Source organism: Vulpes vulpes, chromosome 2 (genome assembly GCF_048418805.1).
Source record: "Vulpes vulpes isolate BD-2025 chromosome 2, VulVul3, whole genome shotgun sequence".
NCBI classification, from domain to species: Eukaryota; Metazoa; Chordata; class Mammalia; order Carnivora; family Canidae; genus Vulpes; species Vulpes vulpes.
The window spans coordinates 148,044,358-148,064,683 of NC_132781.1; the positions used below are offsets into that span (position 1 = coordinate 148,044,358).

The following is a 20,326-nucleotide window of genomic DNA, read 5'->3' on the forward strand; positions in this document are numbered from 1 at the left end:
AAGCCATGGGGGCTGGAAAGGGAATGGTGTCTAGCTAGTGCATCCAGTCAGTGAGGGGGAAATGAGTCTTGGCAGGGCATGGTGGAGAAGAGCGTTGAAATGCTCACAAAGAAGATTCCGAGCTCTTTTCCATAAATAATGGGAATTCTAAAGGAGGGAGTGGTACTTGTGCAAGGAATTATGATTTCCATTTTTTTTACAAATTTCAAAATACAGGCTCAGAGTGAGCCAGCAAACTGCCCAAAGCCTCTGTAAGCCCTTGTCAGTCCAAGCCTGTGTCCCTGTGAGCCAGTCAACTGACACAAGAAACTAACTATTACAGTCTCACAGCTATAAAGTGGCCTGGCTGGGGTTGGAACCCAGGTCGGTCTGACTCACAAACTCTTCGCTGCAGCAGCCACTGGGCAGAGATCCGCAGGGCTCTCCTTTCCCAGCCTGGACTCCAGCCCCATGTCAGCTGGAGATAAGCCACCAGTCACCAGCCGGGTTAGGCTGTGGGCCAGTCAGATAGCCCAGCCGATCTTGGGAAGGAGCTAACCAGTAGCTTCTCTGCTTTAGTCAAAAGGCTTTACAGAGGCTTTACACTGCCTAGGGAGGAGAGGTAAGGGAGAGGGGGTGGGGCTACAAGGAACTGCCTGGCAGGAGAGGGACCTCCTCCTCCTTAGTGGGCAGGGGGAGGGTGGGGAAAGGGAGGGCATCTAAGCAGCCCTGTCTCTGTCTCCCTCCTCCTCCTCCTCCTCCTCAGCTCCTCCTCCGGTTCCCTGGCTTGGAGAGGCGTTGCTTCCAAGACTGTTGGAACTGGAAAAGCCCCCACTCATCCTTTATTCGATTCAATTCCATTATGCAGATAGCAAAACAGAGGGCCAGAGGGGGAGAGAGATTCACCATGGTCATTCAGTCAGTTCTCTCCACCCGTGTTTGCAGGTCTTACCATGTTCTACTGTGTAGGGGCTTAAAACGTAAAGAGACTGAATAAGCAAGTCCACGTGACTCCCCACTGGCCTGGAGCCCCTAAGGATAAAGACTGACCCACCTTTGTGCCTCCAGTGTCAGCATAGGGCCCAGCCGAGCAAAGGTGTGTAGCTATTCAGTAAAGGCCCCTGGGGTCCTTGAGAGACACAGGAGCTGGACTCCCAGAAAACAGAAGCTTCATGACTGTGGGCTAGTATAAATGTGGATAGTGAGGAAAAGGAGTTGAGGAAAATATACCCCGGGTTTCAGGCTCCAGCTCCTGGGTATGTGGGGATAGCCTTCTCTAATTTCAAAAATAGTTGGAGGAAGAGCAGATCTTGATGACAAGTACAGTTGGGACCCTGAAATCACAAATAAAGGGGAGGAAGGTTTGTTTGAGGAAGTTACTGGTGTATCCTGGAGAGTGAGGAGAATCAGATATGAGTGGGAGAAGGTTTTGAATGGAGGCCGAGGTTGGTCCTTGATCCCATTTGGGCCAGTGGAGAGCCACAGCAGCTCTTTCATAACTTCAGGGGGATGGATTCCGAAGGTCACTTCTAAGCCAGCACCATGGGAACAGCACACCCCAGATTCATCAGGAAGTGGGGGGAGATGAAGCTCGGCTGTGTCTATATCAGGGTTCACTTTCTTCCTGTTCACCCCATTTGAACTCAGTAACCCTAAGAGTAGGGAGGAGTAAGATGTCCATTGGGCAGAGGGAAAAACTAAAACTTTTCTAAGATGGGGGTGGGGGGGGGTTGGTGAAGTGGCTTGCCCAAGGTCATAGCTAGGAAGCCCAATCACAGAACTTAAGACCTTTGGACCCATCCCCCTCCTGTTTTACAGAAAAGGAACGACAGGCCCTAAAGGGAATGTCCCCATTTTGCCAATGAGGAAGGAGAAACACAGGAAGTTTGGGTCTTTCCCAAGTCATTCAGTGAAGAGTGATCAATCATTCTGGGTGTCTTTTCATCTGTCCCCAGCCCCAGAGCTTACAAAATACTTGTCTTGGCCATAGGATCCTGGGTTCAAGATTACGCCACTCCAGAGCTAGATACAACTCTCTCACTCAGTACTGAGATCCAGAGAGGGGAAACGAGCTCCCATGAGCTAACTCCCAAGTCTATTTCCTAGGGCCGTTCTATGGAGGAGCAGATGAGAGGCTTGGCGGGTCACCACCTCCGGGTGACCTGGAAAACTGCTCCGAGGAGAGGAAGGTTCTGAGGTTCCAGTGGCAGGCCTGAGGCTCCTCAAGCTGAGGCCTGCTGCTGCCCTGTGAAGTACTTGGTGAACACCAGGTACTTTCTGACCTCGGTGGCTGCCGACGGTTCACCACCACAACACGCTGGGAGCGGGGAGCTTTCCACCCGGATCCTTCGTGGCTGAGTTGCTCTATCATCCAGTCTCAACACAACCATTTCCTTCTCTAAAAAACTGCCTTCCCCGCAGGCCTGAGGCCCTTAGGCGCTCGGCACAGAGGACCCAGCCCAGCCTCTGCAGCTGCAGCACACCAGCCCAGAAGGTACCAGGAGCCCCTCTTCCGCTCCCCTGCCACACGGGCCGCGGCGGGGGCGCGGGCCTCCGACAGTGAGAGTAACCCGCGCAACAGCCCCCTGGATCCCCGCAGCCAGCCTGCGGGCGTGGGGGCAGCAATAGGGCCGGCAGGCCGGTTTACGGATAAGGAAACCCGGGGCAGGGAGGGAGCTGGGGTGAGGCGGCTTTTCCTTCTGACTCAGCTCCCTGCCACTCCTAAAGGTCTACTCAACGCCGTCAGGTATCAGCTTTCGCTTTTGCTTTCGGAGGTTTCTTGGAGGTTGCCCAGGAGAGTTCAGACTTAATCACGCCGAAGCAGGACGGGTTCCTCGGGATAGGGGGACATTGGAGCGGGGACCGAGACCGGTGCCAACGAAGGTCACACAGCAAGTGAACTAACAATTGGCTGGGGTCAGACTCGGCCCGGCTGCAGCGCCCCACCCCGGAGGCCTCAGTCTCCAGACTGCGGCCTCTCCAGAGCGCACGCCCAGGGCGGGGCGGCCGACGGCGGGGGTTTGGCTGTGCGGGTGCTGGATTCCGGCCCCGCCCCCCGCAGCGGGCCCCGCCTCCCGCACGCCGTCCGCACCCCGGGCCCCCGGAGGCCCCGCCCGACACGCCCACCGGGGCGGAGCTTCCGCCGTGGAGCCCCGCCCCCCACCTGACCAGCCGCCGGGGCCGAGAGTTCGCTCCCCGCGCCCGAAAAGAGCGCTGGGTGGGAGGGCGACGCCTGGCGCTGCCGACCCATTCGCGTGCTCGTGCATTCACGCCTTCAGTCTCCCCGATGTTTATTCATCCAGTCCTTAACATATCCTTACCCAGCCCCATTTGGTGCACTCAGACAGCCGCTCTGGGCCCCGCCTCCTGCTGGACCCTGCCCCAGGGACACAGAAATGAACACGGTGGACATGGTCGTTCTCTCGCAGGAGCTTAAGATTGTAGGAGGCACAGCAGCGTGTGTCTGATGCTATAACAGAAAGACGGACACAGGACCGCAGCAAGAGGAAGGGAGCGGGAGGTGTGGGAGCTGCCAGGGAACACTAGAAAGAAGAGCGGCATCTGACCTGGATCTGGAAGGGAACAGCAGCAGGCCAGGTGAACGGTTAATAATAGTAACAACCCCAGTATAAGCGCTTCACAGACTCTTATTGTGTGTTTTATTTCCATTCATTTTCATGTTGACTGGAAGCCTGGGGAGTAGATACTATCACCTCCATTTTACAGATGAGGAAACCGAGGCTCCAAGAGATTTAATAAATTGTCCAAAGTAACACAACCAATAAATAGGGGAGCCAGAATTTGAACCAGGTCTATCTCCAAATCCAGTACTAAGTTTAGACCTAAATTTAAACTTAAAAGTTTTTTGAAATTTTAAATTCAATGTAGTTAACATATACTGTATTATTAGTTTCAGGGGTAGAATTTGGTGATTCATCAGTTGCATACAACACCCAATGCTCATTCCATCAAGTGCTCTGCTTAATGCCCACTACCCAGTTACCCTAGCCCCCCACCCACCTCCCCTCCACAACCCTCAGTTCCTTTCCTATAGTTGAGTCTCTAATGGTTTGCCTCCCTCTCTGATTTCGTCTTATTCTATCTTCCCTTCCCTTCCCCATGTTCATCTGTTTTGCTTCTTAAATTCCACATATGAGGGAAATCATATGATATTTGTGTTTCTCTGACTGACTTATTTCGATTAGCATAATACACTCTTGCTCAATCCACATTGTTGCAAACGGCAAGATTTCATTCTTTTTGATGACTAATATCCCATTGTGTATATATATATATGTGTGTGTGTGTATATATATATATATATCACATCTTCTTTATCCATTCACCTGTTGACTGACAGCTGGGCTCTTTCCATATTTGGGCTACTGTGGACATTGCTGCTATAAACATTGGGGTGCATGTATCCCTTTGATTTTATCCTTCGGATAAATGCCTCATCGAGTAATTGCTGGGTCACAGGGTAGTTCTATTTTTAACTTTTTGAGAAACCTCCATACTCTTTTCCAGAGTGGCTGCACCAGTTTGCATTCTCTAGACCTAAATTCAAGTTTAAATGTACCAGATGTAAACTATAAAGTCCTGGAGGCTATACCCCAAATATTAGCATGGTAGTCTATCAGAGATGAGTTTATATTGTTATACACTGACATACATTTGAATTGTAGATGGGACCAGAGATATCTGTATATGCTAGAACTCACAATTATCCCTATGTACATTAGAGGTTTTTTTAAGAGTTTATTATTAATTTAATTATTTGAGAGGGAGAGAGAGAGAGTGCAAGCAGGGCACGGGTCAGAGGGAAAGAGAAAATTTGCAGCAGACTGTGCACTGAGCACAGAACCCCATGCAGGACTCAACCCCACCACCCTAAGATCACCACCCCAGCCGAAACCAAGAGTCACAATCAAGAGTTGGACACAGTCAACTGAGCCACCCAGGTGCCCTCCACCCCATGTACATTAGTTTTGTTTTCTCCTATTCCTTTTCTTTCTCCAGAAATGAAAGCTACTTAAATGGGGGGAGTTTTATTTTTGATTACAACAAATATAGGACCATTTTTGAAAATTAAATGTGACCATTTAAAAGTGACCATTACTAATGATTTGTTTTCCTCTTTCGGTTCCCTAAATTACTACACCAAGAATGTATTACTCTTGTAATTTGAAAGTAAATGTTATTTTTAAGAAATGACTTGTACATGACAAGGACTGGGGTGACCCAAGACACCAGAGCTCAGGCAGTTCCTGAGAAAAAGGCCCTGGGGGTTTTGGTCAACCTCAGAGCGGAGTGAGTCAGCAGGGTGAAGTAGCTGCCAAAGCCAGACAGACAAAGCCAGGAGAGAGAGAAACATAGGTCCCAGATTAGAAAAGGAAACGTCCCCTGTGCGTCAGGGCTGGTCAGCTCTCCTCTGAGGCTCAGACATGCTGGAGAGCCCTAAGTGCAGCTGAGGTTCCTTGGAAAAGAGACAGCTAGGGGGAGGTCTTTGCAGTGCTTGCACAGTTGGCATGCAGGTATGGGCGGGGGTTTGACCAGGGGGCTTAACCTGTCTGGAGAACTGGAGAGCAAGGAGAGGTGGGAAGACCACTTCATTAAATGACTGCTGTGTGGGTGTAAGGGTGCAGTAGGAGACCTCCCTAACACATACAGTGTTAGTAGAATATGAAAAGGGAGAGATATATACCCAGCTTAACATCTCAAAGAGGGGAACCCTGGGTGGCTCTGCGGTTTAGCACCTGCCCTTGGCCCAGGGCACGATCCTGGAGCCCCCGGAATTGTATCCCGAGTCTCCCGGCATGGAGCCTGCTTCTCCCTCTGCCTGTGTCTCTGCCTCTCTCTCTCTATGTCTATGATGAGTAAATAAAATCTTAAAAAAAAAAAATCTCAGAGAGAATGTGCTGGAACTATCAATAGTATACATTGGCGATAACAATAATGAGAACCATTTGTTGAGTGCTTATTGTGCATCAGGCTCCTTAGGCCTAGCATATTATATGTAATACATATTATATTTATTATGCTAAGTGTATACATAACATATGGTATGTTGTACAATATATAATTATATATATATAGGTATATATGTAAGGAAGGCATAAAGGCATATATATATATGTGTGTGTGCATATATATATATATATATATATATATATAAAAGTGGCTTTCAAGCTTGAGCTACGCTAGAATCTTCTGGAAGGATTATTGCCACATAGATTGCTGGGCCCCATCCCAAGAGTCTCTGATTCAATATGTCAGGAGTGGGGCCAACTCACAGGTAATGTTAATGGAGCTGGTCTGGGAACCACACTTCAAAACCACAATACACATCATCTTATTTATTTGTAATAACTACCTTACGACGGAGGTTCTGTTATTGTCCCCATTTTACAGATCAAAAACCAAAACAATACATATCATCTGAGGCTCCTCCCAGGGGTAAAATTATTGTTTGCAGCTAGTAAGTGGGAGAGTCTAGGTTTGAATTCAGGTCTTCCGACTCCAAAGTTCACGTTTAGCCAAGACAATCAGTTCTATTGCTTGATTAATTGGTAAATAGAAATGAAGATTCTATTGTTTGGTAACAAATTTGTAAATTGTTTCTTCAAGATCTAAAATAAGAACAAAGATTTTGATGCCTGGAAGAGGCTGGGGCAGGAGTTACCAGTATTCCAGGGGCAGAGCAACAGCAATGTTTTGGGGGATGTGGGGGGATGCCACGTTGGAGGGACTCTGGGTTATATCACACCCAGAATTTCTCAGTCCTTGCAGCTCCAGGTTCTCATGTTGTGGGGTCTCTGCTGGGGCATTAGTTCTTCCCTTTCTTATGATGCAAGTCACCAAACGTGTATTGAGTATCTTGCTCAATGGGACAAGGTAGGCTGAATAATGGCCACCTAAAGATACCAGGTCCTAATTTTCAGAACCTATGAACATGACCTTATATGGCAAAATGATTTTGCAGATGTGATTAAATTAAGGATCTTAAAAATAGGGAAGACCATCTTGGATTATGAGGGTGGGGACAATGTAATCACAGGGTCCTTATGAGAGAGAAGGCAATGTGTGAAGGCAGAAACTCAGAGAGAGATCTCAAGATGCTGTGCTGCTGGCTTAGACGATGGAGGAAGGGCTGCAAGCCAAGGAATGTAGCTCTAGAAGTTAAAAAGACAAGGAAAAAAAAAAAAGACAAGGAAAGAAGATTCTTCCCTAAAGTCTCCAGAAGAAATGCAAGCCCTGCCAACACCTTGATTTTCGCCCCTGTAAGTCCCATTTTGGACTTCTGACCTCCAACTCTAAGAGGATAACTTATCATTGTTTTAAGCCACTAGGTTTTTGATAATTTGTTACAGAAGCAATGGAAATTGATACAAATATAACTGCCCCAAATAGAAAACTGCATCTGGTTTTCACATAAGCCTGTGAGCAAATAAATATATGGGCATTCACACTCATACTGATTCTGGCCTTATATATGCAGGAGAGCAAGTACAAATAGATGTTTAAGTGCCTTCCAGCCATGAGGAGTGAGAGCATCCATAGCCACCTAGATCCACACAGACCACGGCTGATATTATTTCCACAAGTAAGCAAAATGTGATTCATTTCCCCTTAAACACTTACTGGGTACCTGTTCTGTGCCCAGCATGGTGCTGGATATGGATACAGAAAGATGAGCCAAACAGATCCTCATGGGGCTTCTGGTCTAGGGGTGAGAGAGGGGGACAGAAAGAAATTCAATATTCTCGTATGGTGAGGATTGTCTCTAGAATAGGGTCACCTCTAAAGTCAGCCCTCAGGTAAAAAGGGCATATCATTCAAAATTACATTTGAAAGTCCTTAAATTACCTGTAATGCACAATAAATCTTTAGCATGCATGGGTCTGAGACCTGGGCTGAAGGAGATAACCAAAGGAAAAGTTGTCTCGAGATATTGGGTCCTTAACACTGCTCTGACCTTAAGAAATAGACCCCTCCATCTTTAGGGATGAATTGAGAATGAATAGAGAATTCAGGGATGCTCCTGGAAGCTGCAGGGGTGATTCCAATCTGTTTTTATATTAAATAATCATTGTCTTAGTGAGTGTTAAAAGATTGGGTTGCTTTTGTAAGGATAATATCAAATTCAAAAAAACAACCAAAAAAACCCAAATTCTAGAGGTCCTCCTGCAGGTCACTGTTTGGAAGGTGAATTATGAAGTTGGTGTTCATTAAATGTGTCTCTGCTGTGAGTCCACAGGGCATTCTATGATCAGTGCTATTATGGAAAAGAGCTAGACTCATGAGACTCTATGGTTGGGGGGCCGCGGGGGCTCGCAGAGGCCTTCCCTAGAGAATGTTACATTGAACCAACACCTGAAGGACAGGTGGGCATTAACCAGCCAAAGCATCTGAGAGGGAGAATATTCTGGGCACAGAAATCTCCTCAGCAAGTGTTTAGAGATGATGCCTTCTCTGTAGGCCCCAGAAAGTGACACCCACAGCCCCCTTGCTGCCTAGAGGAGCCTTAGAACTCCAGCCCTAACTCTGAGACCTCTAGGACATCCTTGTCTGCGAACCTGAGGCACTGTTCCACTTCCTAGGAAATGCTGGGGATTTCTTAAGACAGGATTTCTTTCTTTTCTTTTCTTTTCTTTTCTTTTCTTTTCTTTTCTTTTCTTTTCTTTTCTTTTCTTTTTTAAACAATTTTATTGACTTATTCATGAGAGACACAGAGAGAGGCAGAGACACAGGCAGAGAGAGGAGAAGCAGGCTCCCTGCAAGGATTCCAGTGTAGGACTTGATCCTGGGGCTCTGGGATCACGCCCTGAGCTGAAGGCAGATGTTCAACCACTGAACCACCCAGGCATCCCAAGACAGGATTTCTTGTTTGTGCCTGGACACTTTCTGTTTTCTGGAATGGTGTGGTGAAGCTTTGCAGAGAGTGGTCCTAGATTCAGCTCTGATACTGGCTTGATATGGTGACTCTGAGGCAGTCACTTCTCTCAGGGCCTTGATTTGTCCATCTGGAAAGTGGGGGCTGGGGGCAGGCTGACTCCTTCCAGCTCTGGCACAGACCCTCTGGATCTGTGGAGGAATAGCAACCTATATTGGCTTGACCCCCCAGACTGTGACACTAGCTCTGAGTGTGAGCCCTGACTGTCATTTCCTGGGGCCTTGGGCAAGTCATTTCACCTCTCTGAAGCTCCATTCCTTCACCTGAAACACAGGCCCATGTTCCCATCCCTCTGGATTGTATGAGGATTAAATGAGATCATGGACACAAAGCACATGTTGCTGGGCCAAGCCCAGCAAATGCAACCCATGCCATTTTTTGTAGTGGTTGTGAAATGAAATGGAACGTGTTAACTCTGCTGATTGCTGCACAACACACCATGCTCAGAGGTTACCATCAGTGCAATCTCTGCAAACAGCGTCAGAAGGTCCTCTGATGGGTGTTCAGGGAAACACTCAGAACTGGGTAGCTTCATTTTGGCAGGAACTCAGAAAACTCTCCATGCCAGGTAGGAGGTAGCTGCACTAACTCTGCCTAACTTGCAAGTCCAAAGATGGTTCCCAGACTGAGCTGCAAGAGTGGGTCTAAGATGGAGCCTATGTGGTCTGAATTAGCTTGGGGTGAGAAAGGCAATGTCCCTTGCCCTCAGCCAGTAACTAGGGCCAGGGAAGGCTAGCACAGGACAGACAGAAGGAGAACCAAGGCTGCTCTCACCCATGACTGGCCCGTGAGGCTCTGGCCCTGCCCTACCATCACTCTGATTCCAACCATCTAGTGTCTACTCATGTTGTGGCTTACACACTCTGACTACTCTTTAAACAAGAGGTGGGAGACTGAGTCCCAGAAAGGGGCAGGGACTTGCCCAAGATTACATTGCAAATCAGAACCAGAATCAGGGTCTCCTGGCATTCGATCCAAGAATCTCTAACAGCATCAGGGCAGCCTCCTTGACTCTGTCAAGTGAGTGAGTAGTCGGTTGTTGCCTGGCAACCGCAGCAGCCCCAGATGTTTCTCATCTCCACATTTCCACAGTAATCAGGCCACCCAGTGACAGTTGGGCTCAGACCTCAGAGCAAAAATATCTCTGGCTTACAGGGCAAAGGGGAGTGAAGAGGGCTCCTCCTGGTGAAGTATTGACCTAGGGAGGGAACAGTCAGTTCCCCTCCAGGTCTGGAGCTCCTCCCAGGCAGCCAAAACCTGTCTATCTTTCTGGCTTGGGGACAAACTCCCATGATTTCTTCTATCTAGGCAGAACTGAGCTGTGGGCTGTCTTTGCAGACAGCAGCAAGTGATGGAGGAGAAAATCCTGCCAGAGCAATGCAGAGAGAGAGCAATGTGGAGTTGCACATGAGCTCGAACCCTGGCTCTGCCACTGATTGGCTATGTGACCTTAGTCAGGTCCCTTCATCTCTCTGAGTTGGTCCTCTCATTTGCAAAATAGGATTATTAATAACTACCTCTCAGGTCTGTATAAGGAATGAATGCAATAATAAATGTAAAGTACTAGGCATAGAAGAAGGTACTCAGTATTGATATCTTTATGAAGCTAACTTTCTCAACTATAAACAAGAGTCCACTCTAGAGGGCAGCCCGGGTGGCTCAGGGGTTTATTGCTGCCATCAGCCCAGGGCGTGGTCCTGGAGACCCGGGATCGAGTCCCACATCTGGCTCCCTGCATGGAGCCTGCTTCTTCCTCTGCCTATGTCTCTGCCTCTCTCTCTCTGTCTCTCGGTGTCTCTCATGAATAGGCAAATAAAAACTTAAAAAAAAAAAAAAGAGTCCACTCTAGATTGTCTAGCAGAAAAGGGCCAGAGTATCATTTCTGGGAGGCTACACAGCAAGGAACAACTTCCCCAGAATGCTACTCTAGTAGAGACACTAGAGCCTCGCAGCTGCAGCACACAACACAGATACAGCAGCAGGCACCCCTTGCCCTTCTCAGGTTCCTTCGGGGATCTGGTACAGGAGGAAAGAAGTTAGAGTCCTGGTTCCCATGGTTCGGCTGCATGGAGACAGCCTACACTCTACAGTATAAGCACTCTACACCTGGCACCGCTTTGAATGCTTACAAGTCTTGGAGAGAGATACTTTCCAGGTTTAGAAACTGAGGTACAGAGAGGTTTTCCCAACTTATCTGAGATCACACAGCTAGTAAGTAGTGAAACCTGGACTGGCCATGCAGTCTGGCTTCAGAGTCTACACTCTTAACCGCTACCTCTGTTCCTAATACTCTGGACTGGAAATTCAAATGAGGCACCCCTGAGAGATAGTGTTATATGTGATGGGGAGCTTCTGTCATAAATATGGACCAGATTGATGGATGAATGGATTTAATTCATTAATTCAACTAGTATTAAGTGCTTTCTAGGTTCTCTGTGATGTGCACTGAGCAAGGCTAGCATGGCCTCTGCTTATAAGGAGCCTAGTGCTCTGAGGAAACAAACAAGAAATAGGCAAACACCCAAATATAAATAAAACAATCACAAATATGGGAAGAGAGGTGATGGATGCTCAAAGCCTGGTATGCAAAACAATGACTGGGGAATTGTTGGGGGTAGGAGGACTTTCTCCCTGGCTCCTTCTATTCCAGCCATACTGGTCTTCATGCTGCTCTTTGAAACTGCCAGTTACTCTTAGAACTTCTGCAGTGGCTGTTGCTCCTGCTTAGAAAAGACTCCCCCCAGTTATCTGCATGGCTAACTCCTTCAACTCCTTAAGGCTTTGCAAATATTGCCTTCTCTGTGAGGCATTCCCTGACACCACTGTTTAACATTGGATCCCCTCTCCACCCCTACACCCATCAGAACTCCTTATCCTTATCCTGCTTAGCCTTTATACCTTCCAACAAAACCTACTATGTTTACAGTTTGTCTGCTTCTACTTGTAGAATATAAGCAGTAAGAGAACAGGGATCCTTGTTCTGTTCACTGAACAGTGTGTGGTACATAGTGTGGTGAGTGTAGGTGCTCAAAAATATTTGTTGAATATAAATAACTTCTCCAAGGTCACACCGCTGGGAGGCAGCATGGCTGTGATTTGAATCCAATTTTCTTTTTGCTCCAAAGGTATAGAATCTTCTTTCTAGGGCTGTTATGAGGCTCAAATGAATTCGTATGTGTCAGCCACTTAGCAGAGTGCCTGGTACAAAGGTTAGTGTACCATAAACATGAGCTATCATTATCACCACCATTATTATTATTATTATTATTATTATTATTATTATTATTAAGCCCTCCTTCCCTCTTGGGCTCATTTTTCTAAATTCCATAATAGTTCAGTCAGCTTTTTGGGATTAGACGCAGGCCAACTCTTGTGGACACGCCAGAGACACATGACCCTCAGGAAAAATGGGGGCATCTCTTGCCAGCCCAGGAGGCAGGGAGCCCTGCCTCTGCAGGACCCGATCCTCTATGTGGCCCCACCCACCTTCTAACAGACCTGAAATTGTTCTCTCAGAATTACAAACAACACAGACTTCCTGTGTTTTCAGAAAGGGGAAGTCCAGGCAGCAATTTACCTTGAGTCATTTGTTTCGAGAAGGAAGCCTCCGCAATTGGCAGAAGGTAGCAGAAGGAGGAGGATGGCCAGAAAAGAGACAGAAGGCCTGGATTGTAGAAGGAGTGCTCCCACTTCTCAGCTCAGCAAGTCCCCTCTCTGGCCTTGATTTTCTCACACAGAAAGTGGGACAATGATCTTCACCTGCTTCTCTGCGAAGTACTAGTGTGTGTGTGTGTGTGTGTGTGTGTGTGTGTATGAGAAGAGCTGGGAATATGAAAGTACTATGCCACTGGGAGGGTTTGGAATGAACTCTAAGTCCAGAAGTTAAAAATACACAGATCTAGGTCCAACTTCTGCTTCCATTATTTTCTAGCTGTGTTACTGGGCAAGGAATAGAACCTCTCTGAGTCTTGGTTTCTTTTCCTACAAAATGGATCCTTGGTGTCCTTACCCGTGAAATAACAGTTTATTTCCTAATCTGCCTTTGAGAGGTAAATGAGATGAGCACATCAAGGGCTTGGGAAGGACCTAGGCTCAGAGCAAGCTCTCAGGAATGGTTGCTCTTGTTTTTAATCCTCGATGACCTCTCACTTCCTCCCGTCTCCCCTCTGTGATGTCTTGTCCGTGCTGTGCTGTCTGGGACTCAGACAAAGCAGGGCCAACCCCCTTGTGAGATTGCTTCTCATAGACCCTCTTCCAAACCTGATGAGGCCACACATAATGGTTAAAATAGAGAATAATTTTATTTATATTTTTACTGATTACAAAAATAGTATGTCCAAGGTGAAAGAAAGAAAGAAAGAAAGAAAGAAAGGAAGAAAGGAAGAAAAAAAGAAAAGAAATTTAAGACTTTATTTATTTGAGAGAGAGTTTGTGAGTTGGGGGAGGAGCAGAGGGAGAGGGGACAAGCAGACTGTGCTGAGCTCAGAGCATGACACGGGGCCCAATCCCATGATCCTGAAATCATGATCTGAGACCAAATCAAGAGTCTGATGCTCAAATGACTGAGCCACCCAGGCACCCCATAAAAAAAATCTAAGCAAATAAGTAAAAAAGAAGAAAATAGAGATTACATGTAACTTTACCCAGAGATAATCACTACTGATGGTTGGGTGACTTTCATTCCTGATTTTTTTTTTTTTTTTACGTTGGCTCCCCAGGGTGGAGCCCAACTCAGGGCTTGAACTCATGACTCTGAGACCAAGACCTGAACTGAAATCAAGAGTTTGACACCTAACTGACTGAGCCACCCAGGCACCCCCTCCTGATTTCTTTGTAATGCATGTGTCCCAGGGTGTTAAATGCAAGTGTCCTGTTATTTTGCCTTTAGAGCAGAGACAACAAGTGGCAAGAACAAACCAGGCAGGGCATACCAAAGGATGCAGAGACTGCATTAACCCATCACCCACCTCTTGTCATCATAGACTGTGTGTGTGTTACAGACAGACAGACACAGAAACAAAGAGACAGAGGAAAGGTGAGTTGGGAGGGATTTCTTTTGCAGAGGATTGTTGATTATTGTCTGTTCCCACTGCAACAATCCCCTCTGCCCAGGGAGGAGGGATGAAGTTGTGTCTCCTCCTACTTTAGAGTAGGGGGACTTGGAGACCACTAGGCAAGTTTGAGATGTGCCTCAGGGGTCCATGGGCCAAAGAGAAAGGCAAGTCTAAGGCAACAGCCCCTCTTCTATCACTGCACTCCGCCCAGCAGAGAGCTTGTCATGGTGAAATGTGAGTGTCTACTGAGTTGTCTGCTTCCCCAGCTTGACCTGGAACTTCTTTCACATTGTCTGGGTCTTGTATCCCCTGCCTGTACAGAAGACCTGGCACTTAGTCGATGCTCAATAAATGTTCTGGTGAACGGAGGAAAGACTGACTAGAAAACAGAAAGAACAAAGTTTTGGAGGCACCTAGACCCAAGTTCAAATCCTGCCGCTGCCACTTTCCAGCTGTGTTCCCTTTGGGGAAGTCACATCATCTCTCTAACCTCCTTTCTTGCTTGTAAAATGAAAATAACTGAGTATCTATTCATAATGAAACAGAGCTTTTTCCCTCTCCCCTGAACCCTCATTTTATTCTGACACAGATCAGAGATGCCCCTCCCCGACATGCTGCCTGGCTAGCTGGACCCTCGTCCCTTCCCTCAGGCATGGGCCCCCTGGTGGGGGGGCAGGGGTGCTATCCAGCAGAGTGGGCACCAGCTCTCAGTGGCCATAGCCAGGGACCTGGGCCAAGTCTGTCACAGCTTCTTCTTGCAGGAACAGGGCCCCAGCTGCTCCTCTAGGAAGGAGATCTACTCACTCAGAGAGTCAATGCGGTCCAGCTGCCGGAAGGAGTGAGCCAGGAGGCTGTGGGGGTCAGGCAGCCTGTGCTCCAGGGCCCTCAAGGGACGCAGCTTCTGCTCCAGCACATCCACTCTTGGCCAAAGCCTCTGTACCTCCTCCTCTACTGTACTGTCCATTCCTGTCAGAGGGTTTGGGGCTACCCTGGGGGTCTTTCACTTGGGCAGACAGAGCATAGCATCTGCAGATGGGCTATACCCTTCCCGACACTGGCACCAGTAACTATTCGAGGTGTTCACACAGTACGGGGGACAAGTGCCCCCTCCAGCACCACATTCATCCACGTCTGTCTGGCAGGTGTCACCCTGCCATCCTGCAGGGTGGTGACAGCAGCCTGGCTAGACATAGCTCCCTCCATTCTGGCATGGTGACTGGCACATTGCTGCTCCACGGACCCTGGGGAGCCTGCTGGTTCTCTTCCAGCCAGGGCGGCAGGCGGAGCGGAGCCTGGTGGAGGCCGGCCCAGGGCGGTAGGCAGTCCTGTAGATGGCCCAGTAGGTGCAACAGTCTTGGAAGGGCTGGTACATTTGCTGCACAAGAGCCCTGATGGCACACACCCTGCAGCCAGCCCAGTAGACATGCTCGGTGCCATGCATGACACTGCCAGCACTGGAACCACACCAGAAGTAGCTCTGTGAACCCCACATGGCCCACGTGTGCGGGTGAGATAGCCTTGTCCTCAAGGCCACCTGATGGCCACCTGAACTGGGAGCTCCTGAAACAGTTTTTAATGAAATGAGGTCAAGCATTGGCACATAGTAGGTAGGCATGGTGAACAAATAAAGACACAGTACTCTTAGAAACTGCAAACTAGCGCCCATCTGAGTTGATACAGTGCGGGCGCTTCCAAATCCTGGTTTCCTTCTCTGCTCCTTCCTCAGTCCCCACCATCATCATCATTTTTAGCAGCAACAACAGCTGCCGGATGTATGGCAAGTTATAGAAATTCTATGACTTGGTCTCATGTAAATTCCACAATAATCCTGAAGTCTATATTATAATTTCACAAATGGAAACTAGAGAGGGTGTATGACTTGCCCAAGGGCACAGAGATCTGAGACTTGAAGGCACTGCTTTTGGCCTCCCTTAGATGAATTGATCTAATATGTATGTAGCACCCACTGTGTACATGGTAAGTGCAGACATGATGCTAATTTCTTTTGCTGGCAGCAATTGGCTGGAGAGCAGGTCCAGTCTGTGGACTGGACCATTTTTTCTGTGTGGCTTTGGGCACTTCTCTCGGCCTTAATTTCTTCATGTGTAAAATGGGGACTATGATGATAGTGTCATCACTGCAGGGGGCATGGGGGAAGTGATAATATATATATGTAGCATAGTGTCTGGCACAAGTAAGCATCCAGTAAATTGTAGCTGCTTCTTGATTATTGTCACCTAGCTATCAGCCAGGGGCCTCCTGACCCCTTGAGATCTTCACAGAATGAGCCCAAGTAGCTACTGCAAAACCCTCTCCAAGATTACTGGAAATTCCTGGGCAATTTGATTTCTCCTGATCCAGCTCCTGCTTCAGCATGTACTGTCTTTGGTCAATACTATACCAAAATAGATGTAAAACTTGGCCCCTTCTGCTATTTCCACAAACGCCCTAGTCAAGGTAGCCTCAGTGGGTATAGAAGACTATTTTTTAAGGTTTCCAGGGATGGGACAGAGAAAGGGATCACATCATAGGTACAAAAAACCTCAGGGTGAACTAAAAGTAACCTGGTTCCCAAGATGGCCTCAGTCTGCTCTTCTGCTTCCTCTCCATTATCTGCAGCCCATCAACCTTGGGACAGTTGCCATAGTTTGGCTATTGTCTCCAATTCTCTCTTTCTAAGGAGCTCTCCAATTTCCATTCCAGGCATTATCCCACTGTATGAAACCTTAGAGGTTGGGGGGAGCTGTGTGGTGGTGGTTGGCTTTCCCTCCTATCTCTCCCTCACCCACCTACCCCACCCCCACCAGTAAAGCACCACAGGGTATTTCTCAGGCTTTCAGGTAGCCCCCACGAGGATAGGAGGAAATGTTTGCTATCATTCATGGTAGGTGATGCTGGTGGGTGGCTGCTGGCTGCCCAACAGGCTTCCCCTATACTCCCCACCCATGATTCCTGCCCATTTCCCAAACCCAGTCCTCTAGTTTCAGGTAGATTCTCTTGAGTGCCCGGTAGCTTAAAACATCAGTGTCATGTTAGGAACAAAATCAAATCCTACTCCACTTCCTTGTTGCCTCCACAGCAGCTGTCTCTCAGAGCTTCAAGAGCAAACCTTCACCTTCAACAGTTTTTCAAAGGATTTTTCCAACAAAAGCCATTCTCTTCCCTAGGTCAGGAGGTTACGCACTGAGGATCTACAAGCTGCATCTGGTCCACAGGTATGTTTTTTTAAAAATTAAAACATTTAAAAATTGAGAGATTAAAAAAAATTGAGAGATTAAGGGTACCTGGGTGGCTCAGTGGTTGAGCATCTGCCTTTGGCTCAGGTTGTGATCATGATCGCAGGGTCATTGGATGAGCCCAGTTATCAGTGTCCCCGCGGAGAGCCTGTTTCTCCTTCTGCCTAGTCTCTGCCTCTCTCTGTGTGTCTCTCATGAATAAGTAAAATACTTTCGAAAATTGAGAGATTACACATGAAAATCTAGACTTGTGCCTTTTCTTGTAAACTCATAAAATCTGACATCATGGGACCCACATTCTCCTCAAGGAGCATGTTGGCCTGAATGGAGAGCACAGTCCCTGCCCTAATTTAGACAGATTTTTCTTATGCCCTGGCCCACTGGCCTTATTTCTCCTGTTTGATCCCTGTAGGCTTTCAACTTTGTGAACCTTTGCCAAAGGGCATTTCAGCATGGGTTTCCACCTCCACTGCATTCCTGCGATCAGACTGGGTTCTATGAATTTGCTAGGTTCGCAAAGGGCACGCTAGGCCAAAGATACAGCAACAGTAGTCACTTAAGCATGCAAGCGGTGACCGTTCCTGGAAGGGCAAAGTGTCCGGAGGGACCGGGTCTCTGGTGTGAGGGGGCGGTGGAGCTGGAAAGGGTTAAACTGGGGCTCGGTTCTAAAGGGCCTTAATGCTTTCTTAGCGGGCACTGGGAGCCAGTGTGGGGTTTAAAACAGGGACACAGAATGAGGTGTGCTTATGACAAAAGAGGCTGGGAAGCTGTGGGCAGGATGGATTGACACACCCCCCCCCCCCCCCCCCCCCCCGCTGTCCCCGGGGAAAAGCCCAGCGAGAGGCCGAGAGGCCCAGGCCGAGGTCCAGGCGGGCCAGGCGCGTGGCAGCGGCGGCGGGAATGGCTGGGAGGATGACAAGGGAGGGATTCCCGGGACCGCGTTGCCGGGGTATGGGTATGCTTGACCTTGACGGAAAACACTGCGGACGCTGCAGCTGCAAAGCGCTTGCCTCCTCCCCTTCCCCACCCCCGCGCCGCAGCAGACTGCGGCGGAATCCCGGCCCCTCGCCTCTGCGCCCTCCCGCGCCGCTGCGGCACGCGAGGGGCGGGGGCGCGGGGTGGCGGGGATGCCCGTCTTCCCTGGAAGGCTGGAGAAGGGGGTGGGGAGGGAGGCCGGTCACGTGGCGCCGCCAGCAGGCGCTCCCCGATTGGCGGTCCCGCAGCCGAGCCTGCCCGGCTGCTCGGGTTTCCAGGCGCCGAGCAGCCCCTGCAGCGTCCCGGCGCGCAGGGGATGCTCTGGCCCCGCGCAGAGCCGGGTAGGGCGGGGACCGAGCTCTCCTTGCCCAGCTAACCGCTGCCAGGTCCCTGGTTTCTCGCTGCGATCCTCGCCGCAGCTTGGAAGGTCTGATTATTGTCTCCGTGAACACATCCTTTCTCTGCTTCTCTCCTGCCTTTCCCCAGGTGTCCCTCTTCCTACTGTGCTACCTGAAGCCAGCTTTGTTAGGACTGGCCGAAGCAGGTTTCCGTTACTTTCCACAATTTTGCAGCTTTGGGGAAATCATTTAACCTGGCTGGAGGTGGGGAAGAATCAAATAGAAATCCCACAGACACCTCAAGCCCCACACAGCCCAACCAGCCAGCCAGCTTCTACCCAAACTGTTTCTTCTTTCTGTCTCCATCTCTGTTTTAAGCAAAAACCTGATAGCCGTGTCCATCTTACTGTCCCCCATCAAATCTATGACTGAAACGTATTTTTAAGATTTATTTATTCATGACAGAGAGAGGCAGAGACATAGGCAGAGAAGAGAAGCAGGTTCCCTATAATGAGCCAAGATGTGGGACCCCATCCTCGGAACCCGGATCACACCCTGAGCCAAAGGCAGACGCTCAATCACTGAGCCACCCAGGTATCCCTATGACTGAAATGTATTAAATTTACCTCCAAATTATGTCTTAAACCTCAATATCCGGTATTTTTCCTTAGCATTTATCCCAATCTGTACCTGTATGTTTATTTGTGATCTTTTTTGTATAGTAAGCTCCATGAGAACAAGGACCTTATCTTTTTGCTCATCGTTATATCACCAATACACAGTAGGTACTTGATAAATTTTTAGTAAATAAATAGATGCATGGCTGGTCCTGTGCTAGGAACTAGGTGTGGAGGGGGATACGTATTTTAAGATGAGACACACAGTTCTATCCTCAAGAAGTCATCTATGTAACAAACATGCCCTGAATCCTTCTCTAGGCTAGCTCTGAGCAGGGTTGGTGCACAAGATGGATAAGACACCATTTCCACCTTTCCCCTTCATATGGAGGGACCACACATGTCCAACCTAGATAATAAACCCTGGTATTGGAGAGGTTAGCTGTGGTGGTATATAATGACCTCTAGAGTCGCAAGAGTCCAGGGCTTAGAATCTAATGATCTGGCTTCCCCGGCCAGCTTTGCCTCCTTCTGGCTGTGTGACCACAAGTCTCTTCTCTCTCTGAGGCTCCATTTTTCCATCTTAAAAATGGGGGATAACAGTACTTCCTAAAAGGGCTGAGAGATATGAACAAGATAAATGAAAACACCAAGTGCCATGTTCTTCAACAATGTTGTGTGTGGGTAGGTGATCATGCCCCCCTACTTTGCCTGGAACAGACCAGCTGACACCTGTTGAACCAGGGCAATTATTAATAGCATTCCCTTTCATTCTCAGAAGTGTCCTGGGTTTGGACAGTAAATTATGTGGTCATCCGAGTCACAGGTGTGACACTAGAGTTATCCCCATTGTGCCCTGGAGACAACAAAGGTAGGAGGGTGGTGAGCTGACTATAGAAAGGAGGGTGGTGATCATGGAAATGAGCCTGGAAGCATGTATGTGATTACACCAAGTGAAAAGAGATAGGAAAGGCATAACAGGCAGAGGGCCAGCATTTGCAAAGGAAACAAAATTTGGTAATTTGAGGCATGTTTAGATAATATTAAGGCCCAATGGTGCTCACTTTGGCAGCAAATACACTAAAATTGGAAGGATACAGAGAAGATTAGCATGGCTCCTGCACAAGGATGACATACAAATTTGTGAAGTGTTCCATATTTTTAAGGGGCGCCT

General features: G+C 48.3%; 1 non-coding gene and 1 pseudogene across 1 annotated transcript; one reads left to right on the forward strand and one right to left on the reverse strand.

Moving 5' to 3' along the window:
- Positions 1-14,728: 14,728 nt before the first annotated feature.
- LOC112931707 (epidermal growth factor-like protein 7 pseudogene) lies at positions 14,729-15,427 on the reverse strand (annotated as a pseudogene).
- Positions 15,428-20,208: 4,781 nt separating this feature from the next.
- LOC112931851 (U6 spliceosomal RNA) lies at positions 20,209-20,315 on the forward strand. The gene has a single exon (XR_003237390.1). It is a non-coding gene; the product is annotated as a U6 spliceosomal RNA (small nuclear RNA).
- Positions 20,316-20,326: the final 11 nt, after the last annotated feature.